This window comes from Garra rufa, chromosome 1 (genome assembly GCF_049309525.1).
Source record: "Garra rufa chromosome 1, GarRuf1.0, whole genome shotgun sequence".
Taxonomy (NCBI): Eukaryota; Metazoa; Chordata; class Actinopteri; order Cypriniformes; family Cyprinidae; genus Garra; species Garra rufa.
In genome coordinates, this window is record NC_133361.1 from 88,851,807 (window position 1) to 88,859,306 (window position 7,500).

Sequence of the window (7,500 nt, forward strand, 5' to 3'; positions counted from 1 at the left end):
AGCACTCTCCTCTCCCATATAGCACTCTTTATAAGCATGACAAGTAAATTCAAAACTTTGACATTCTCACATTTCTTGTATTCCCCCAGCATTACTAATCTGTACCAGTCCGCTTCATTATCACATTGTCCTTCTTTCAATCGTTCAAACAGTCTCTTGCACTTTGCATTAAAATTGTCCAGTTTTTTGCAATATAAAAACATGTGAAGAAATCCTTCATTTTGTTCTTTACAAACTTTACAGGTGGGACTTTGTTCCATTCCGATCTTGTGCAATAAAGAATCTGAAAAAATGGCTTTGTGTCTTATTAAAAATTCCAAGTTGCTCAATTTTGTCTCAATAAGCTTCCCCCTCATATTACTCCATATGTTCCCTTCTTTCAAATTCTTATGTTTCTGCATCCAGTAGTCATTCACATTAGGTTTCTTAAAAACTGTATCTCTAAAAACACCATAAAACATTTTAACAGTACATTCCTTAAGAACACATATTTTCTCACCAATCATTGCATACACTTCTTTCTCTTGTTTCCCCAATTCCATGGTTTTGAATTTCTCAATCCAGTTTTGTGGTATGGCATTTTTTATTATTTTGTACTTCTTTGTAATCTCTTGTCTGGTATATTCCTCCTTAGCATCTTCCATAGTGTCAATAATATACTGAACTGGTAAGAATCCCTCCTTGAATTCATACAAAATATCTCTGACCCTTGTAATTCCCACCTCCCACCATTTCTTAAAAAACAACTCTTTCTCATCATTCATAATGTTCTTATTTAAAAACAATGGTTGATTTAAAACATCCTCTCTTCCTTTTGGATTGTATTGCACATGTTTTAAAAAAACTCCCCAGGCACTTAACAATTCTTTATAAAACTCAGGCAATTCTTCCCACATCCAGTTTTTCGTTTTCATCCATAATATACTTTCTCCCAAATTCAGATTCCCACATTTGTTTAAAAAATACCTCATAGTTTTCTTCCAAGTAGTTTCAAATGTTTCATCTAGAAAGTTCTTCACCATCTTAACCCTCATACATTTCTTCCTTTGTGCAATATCAATAAGTCCCAAACCACCCTTCTCGACATCCCCTATAAGTGTATCATACGAGATTCTCGGTGGCTTCTTCTCCCATAAAAACTCTATGAAACATTTCTTCAATCTTTTTTCAACCCACAGTGGCATACTTGCAACATATAAAACATACCACAACTGTGAGACCATTAAAACATTAAGTAATAAAACTTTCCCTTTCAGACATAGTGTTCTCAGTTTCCACAGATTCAGTCTTCTTTCAATATTCCCTACTCTTCCTTCCCACATGATATCATTTAATCTCTTGTCATCCTCTCCCATTAAAATTCCTAAAATCCTAATTTCTTTAACCTCATTAAAAACAAAAACATCAGTTAAAACTGGGAGTCCCCCAAACCTCATATAAACAGTTTTGTCTTCGTTTACCTTCCCCCCTGATTTTCTGCAAAATTTTTGGACTACTTCCATTGCCGCTTTTACACTCCCCAGATCCTTCACTATTAAAGTTGTGTCGTCAGCATATTGAAAAATTGTATTCTCTTTATTCTCTTCTTCAATTTTAATGCCTTTCACCTTCTTCTCTCTTCCTATTGCTAGTCCTAGGGGCTCTGCCACCAAAGTATATAAAAGCGCCGAAAGAGGACATCCTTGTCTTACTGATCTCGTAAGTTTAAAACTCTTAGTTAAAAAACCGTTACACTTAATTCTTGTTACCACTCCTTTATATAAAATCTTGATCCATTTAATAAAATTCTTCCCAAAACCAAAACTCTTTAAAACCTCAAATAAAAACTGATGCTCTACCCTATCAAAAGCTTTCTCAAAGTCAAGACTTATAACATATCCCTGCAAATTTTCCTTTTTCATGTAGCTTATTATGTCCTTAATACTTAAAGTAGTGTCCGCTATATCTCTTCCTCTTACTCCATATGCCTGGTTGGTCTTTATAATCTTTGGCATCACCTCTTTCAGTCTGTTTGCTAAAATTTTAGATAAAATTTTAAGATCTGTGTTTAACATAGTCAAAGGTCTATAGTTCTTTAAATCTGTCTTGTCTCCTTTCTTCTTGTATATCACTTTCATTAATCCCATACTCATCCTTAGATTCAATCGTCCTTTCATAAAAACCTCATCATACACCTCTTTTAAAATCCTAGTTAAAACCTCCTTAAAAACCAAATAAAATTCACTCCCCAAACCATCAATCCCTGGACTCTTTTTCTTATTAAGCTGTTTTATAGCTATTTCTATTTCTTCTTCACTTATCTTTTCATCGCACATATCTTTGTCTTCCTTTTCCACTTTTGTTTCAATCACCTTAAGCAATTCTTTGCTATCTTCTTCCACTCCTTCTGATGTAAACAATTTCTCGTAGTATTTCTTCATTTGTTCTAATATATCTGCATTATTTTTAACTCCTTTTCCATTTTCATCCTTCACCTCTTTTATCATTCCACTTCTCCATTTCCTTTTCTCCAAGTCAAAGAAAAACTTTGTACATTTTTCCCCTTCTACTAGGAATTGAGCTCTACTCCTTAATCTTGCAGCTTCATATCTTTTCTCCTCCATTTGTTTAAGTTTGTCTTCCAGTTCTCTTATCTTTGTCATGTCCTTATCATCCCGCTCTAATTCTTTCCCTAAATTCTCTCTTATGTCATATTCTGTGCACCTTTTACATTTCTCTATTAATTTACATACACAAATGGTGTGTTGCTTTATTAAAAACTTTACATTCTCCCACCATAATCTTTTATCTTCCACATACATTGCATTTAGCTTTTCGTTTTCAATAATATCTTTAACCTCTTGAACATAGCTTTCCCTTTTTAAAATTTCAGTATTTAAGACCCACACGCCTGGACCTCTTTTAATTGAACTCCAATCCATCTGCATAAACATTGGCTTGTGATCACTTAAACTCGTCTCCCCATAGTTCACATTATCTATAAAACCTTCTAAAATCCTTGAGCACAAGATAAAATCTATTCTAGTTTGACACATAAAATTCCCCACCATTTGTCTTCTTGAATATTGTCTCTTTTTCTCATTCCTCTCTCTCCATACATCCACTAAATTAAAATCTTCCATCAATGATTTCAATTCCTTTCTCCCAGTATCCGTTTTAAAAACCATTCCATCCGCCATATCAATTTTGCTTAAAACAGTATTAAAATCCCCCATTACTATAACATTTTTGTATTTCATTAAAAACGTCCTTAAAAACTTTTAAAAAACCCTCTTTTCTTTCTCTTCATTAGGCGCATGCACATTTATCACAGTTACTTTGCTATTTTCCCATTCCATTTCTACCCCTAAACATTTCCCAGCATCATCCTTGTAAATTACATCGCACACAACGTCCGTATTCTTTCTTATTAAAAATGCCACTCCTCTGCCTTGCCTCTTGTCCTCATTGTTATACAAAATATCCCCATCCCATCTCTTCTTCAGTTCATTTATATGCATATCTTTCCAGTTTGTTTCTTGTAAAATAATAATATCCACATTTTTAAACATTTCTTTCACTCTTTCAAATTTGTTAAAATCCAAGAGTCCTCTGGCATTAAAAGTGACAAAACTAAAAACCATCAAAAATAAATAGATAAAAAAGCTTAAAAACCCCATCTCATTAGTTCATTTCGCTTGAGTCTTTTAATAGTTCATATCTATTCTTCCATGATTCTTTATTGGTAGGTCTTTTTCTAATTCCATCCAAATTTGGCTTTACCTTAAGTTGACGTCGTCTTTTACATAAAATCGATGTTCCTTCTGCTTTTCTTTCTCCTTCACTGTTTGAATCCACTTCTTCTTCCAAAGTGTTACTCAGTCCAACAAATAAATCCACATGTTCCAATGATCCTTCACCCTGTCCCATTTGCTCTGATATTCCTTCAATCTCTATATTCCGGTTGTAATTTAACTGCTCCTCGTTTACTCGTTCCTCCACTGTGCTCTCTGTAGTCCCATCAGTAATGCCGTTTCTCTCTGCTTCCACCATCAGTTGTAAAGGATCTTCACTTGGTTTCTCTGTCACTGTCTGCTCTTCATCTCTTTTATTACTTATAACCCGCTCCTCTCTCAGATATGTCGTACCATCCTCGTCTCTCTCTGTCGTGCTGTCTCGTTCATGCACCCGCCCGTTCTCAAGAGTCTCGTCCTGCTCAAACCAGCACTCGCATTTGTTTATCACTTTTTTGCAATCCGGGCATCTGACCGCCATACAATCCCTTGCGAAATGTCCTCTCTCCTCGCATTTAAAGCACTTGAAATCGGGGCAGTCTTTCATGACATGGTCAGGGCACATGCACAGTCGACAGGTTTTAACCTGATGGCTGTGCATCACCCGAAAATATTGCAACCCCTCAGCCGTATCTAGCCTAGTGCTATATGGGAGAGAGGCAACCGCTTTGGGGAAACGAGATTTCACAAACCTCGTACCATCTTCGATGGTTGTGCCCGGATACACGCGTCTCTTAATGTCTGATATTGGGGTAACTCCCCACCCTTCCAATTTATCTAAAATATCACGATCGTCGATGTAAACAGGCAGGTGCATGAACGAGACAACATAGTCTCTATTTTGCAGTCTTTTAACCTCACAAATAGTTTCCTTTATCTGTAATCCATCCACCAACAAATCAACATCTTCCACGTTTTCTAAAGTCACCTCATACTCCTTGTTTTGTTTAGGTCTTACCGCCAGAATGTTCCCTTTGCCAATCTTTTTCGTCACTGCTTTTATTATATCCTCCGCTCTTGCATTCACGTTTGAAATGTCCACGCTCACAGTAGCTTCTTTCAAGTAATCCTTCTTTGTCTTGTTATTCCTTTGTTCAATATCCATTTTATTCTCATCTCGTTGCCTTATTTCAGTTCCATTTTCATTCACCATTCGTGTTCCTCGAGCCGTTTCCATGTCCGCTGCCGTGTGTCCGTCCGCCATTCCTCAAACAAACAAACGAAAAAACGTGCACTAAACAACAAAAAAACTATTCCCCCCAAACAGCATATGCTGTTGGGAGGAATAAGCTACAAAAATAAACAAAAAAACTTTACAAATTAAACTTATAACGCCAAAAACAAATCAAAATGAAACACAAAATGGAGGAGAGCCTTTCTCTCCCAACTGCTGCCAACCACTTCCTGTTGCTCTCTAGCGCTCTCAGGTGGCGGTATGGCCGTAAGCGGGGGCTGCTCCAAAAAGTGGGCTATTTAAAGATCAGCCTCCGTAAAAGCCAGTATATTATATAAATAGTGAAGAAAAGGCAAAAGCTTGCAGCACCTGGTATTCCCAGGCGGTCTCCCATCCAAGTACTAACCAGGCCCGACGCTGCTTAGCTTCCGAGATCAGACGAGATCGGGCGCTCTCAGCGCGGTATGGCCATAAGCGAGGGCCGCTCCAAAAAGTGGGCTATTTAAAGATCAGCCTCCGTAAAAGCCAGCATATTATATAAATAGTGAAGAAAAGGCAAAAGCTTACAGCACCTGGTATTCCCAGGCGGTCTCCCATCCAAGTACTAACCAGGCCCGACGCTGCTTAGCTTCCGAGATCAGACGAGATCGGGCGCTCTCAGCGCGGTATGGCCATAAGAGAGGGCTGCTCCAAAAAGTGGGCTATTTAAAGATCAGCCTCCGTAAAAGCCAGCATATTATATAAATAGTGAAGAAAAGGCAAAAGCTTACAGCACCTGGTATTCCCAGGCGGTCTCCCATAAAAGTGTAACAATCGGCCTTATCAGCCGAGTTACAAGACTAAAATGGGGTCAGATTTAACTGTGAGAGATGACTAGTGGTTAAAAGAATGAGACATAAAAGAAAATTGGTTTAAATAGATTTGGTGTATTTACAAGGTTCACATAAAAGACTTTAAAACAACACGATAAAACTAGGTAAACTCTGTTAAAAGAATACAGTTCATTTGTCCATACCCTAAAAACAGGTAAACTCTGTTAAAAGAATACAGTTCATTTGTCCATACCCTAAAAACAGTCCAAGAACCCCAGTGTGTTGATAAGTCCAATGTGAGTGTCCACCAGTGTATATACAATCCACAGAAAGTGTAATCCAAAGTTTGCAGGTGGTGAATGGAAAGGTGAGCTCTAAAATTAGCAACTCCTCAATCCAACAGTTTGGTGACTGTCCTTTGTTTGTCATGCTGCTCTCTTATACAGTTGTACTTCCTGCTTCCTGTCATGTGTCTAGTCACATGACAGGCCAACCATCCATTTACTAAAGACACATACACTTAAAATGTTAAGAGTAATAAAATGGCCTAAAAAACATGTAAAACACTTAAAACTCTATAATACATGTAAATGATTGTAATAAATAGAGCGGTAAAACACGTCTTTCTAAAAGCCAGCATATTATATAAATAGTGAAGAAAAGGCAAAAGCTTACAGCACCTGGTATTCCCAGGCGGTCTCCCATCCAAGTACTAACCAGGCCCGACGCTGCTTAGCTTCCGAGATCAGATGAGATCGGGCGCTCTCAGCGCGGTATGGCCATAAGCGAGGGCTGCTCCAAAAAGTGGGCTATTTAAAGATCAGCCTCCGTAAAAGCCAGCATATTATATAAATAGTGAAGAAAAGGCAAAAGCTTACAGCACCTGGTATTCCCAGGCGGTCTCCCATCCAAGTACTAACCAGGCCCGACGCTGCTTAGCTTCCGAGATCAGACGAGATCGGGCGCTCTCAGCGCGGTATGGCCATAAGCGAGGGCTGCTCCAAAAAGTGGGCTATTTAAAGATCAGCCTCCGTAAAAGCCAGCATATTATATAAATAGTGAAGAAAAGGCAAAAGCTTACAGCACCTGGTATTCCCAGGCGGTCTCCCATAAAAGTGTAACAATCGGCCTTATCAGCCGAGTTACAAGACTAAAATGGGGTCAGATTTAACTGTGAGAGATGACTAGTGGTTAAAAGAATGAGACATAAAAGAAAATTGGTTTAAATAGATTTGGTGTATTTACAAGGTTCACATAAAAGACTTTAAAACAACACGATAAAACTAGGTAAACTCTGTTAAAAGAATACAGTTCATTTGTCCATACCCTAAAAACAGGTAAACTCTGTTAAAAGAATACAGTTCATTTGTCCATACCCTAAAAACAGTCCAAGAACCCCAGTGTGTTGATAAGTCCAATGTGAGTGTCCACCAGTGTATATACAATCCACAGAAAGTGTAATCCAAAGTTTGCAGGTGGTGAATGGAAAGGTGAGCTCTAAAATTAGCAACTCCTCAATCCAACAGTTTGGTGACTGTCCTTTGTTTGTCATGCTGCTCTCTTATAAAGTTGTACTTCCTGCTTCCTGTCATGTGTCTAGTCACATGACAGGCCAACCATCCATTTACTAAAGACACATACACTTAAAATGTTAAGAGTAATAAAATGGCCTAAAAAACATGTAAAACACTTAAAACTCTATAATACATGTAAATGATTGTAATAAATAGAGCGGTAAAAC

General features: G+C 37.7%; 4 non-coding genes across 4 annotated transcripts; all 4 read right to left on the reverse strand.

Annotated features, from left to right (window-relative positions):
- Positions 1-5,304: 5,304 nt before the first annotated feature.
- LOC141315802 (5S ribosomal RNA) lies at positions 5,305-5,423 on the reverse strand. Its single transcript, XR_012351139.1, has one exon. It is a non-coding gene; the product is annotated as a 5S ribosomal RNA (ribosomal RNA).
- An 84-nt stretch (positions 5,424-5,507) lies between these two features.
- Positions 5,508-5,626, reverse strand: LOC141310900 (5S ribosomal RNA). The gene has a single exon (XR_012348383.1). It is a non-coding gene; the product is annotated as a 5S ribosomal RNA (ribosomal RNA).
- Positions 5,627-6,427: 801 nt separating this feature from the next.
- Positions 6,428-6,546, reverse strand: LOC141286941 (5S ribosomal RNA). Its single transcript, XR_012339378.1, has one exon. It is a non-coding gene; the product is annotated as a 5S ribosomal RNA (ribosomal RNA).
- An 84-nt stretch (positions 6,547-6,630) lies between these two features.
- Positions 6,631-6,749, reverse strand: LOC141318573 (5S ribosomal RNA). Its single transcript, XR_012352881.1, has one exon. It is a non-coding gene; the product is annotated as a 5S ribosomal RNA (ribosomal RNA).
- Between the last annotated feature and the right edge of the window lie 751 nt (positions 6,750-7,500).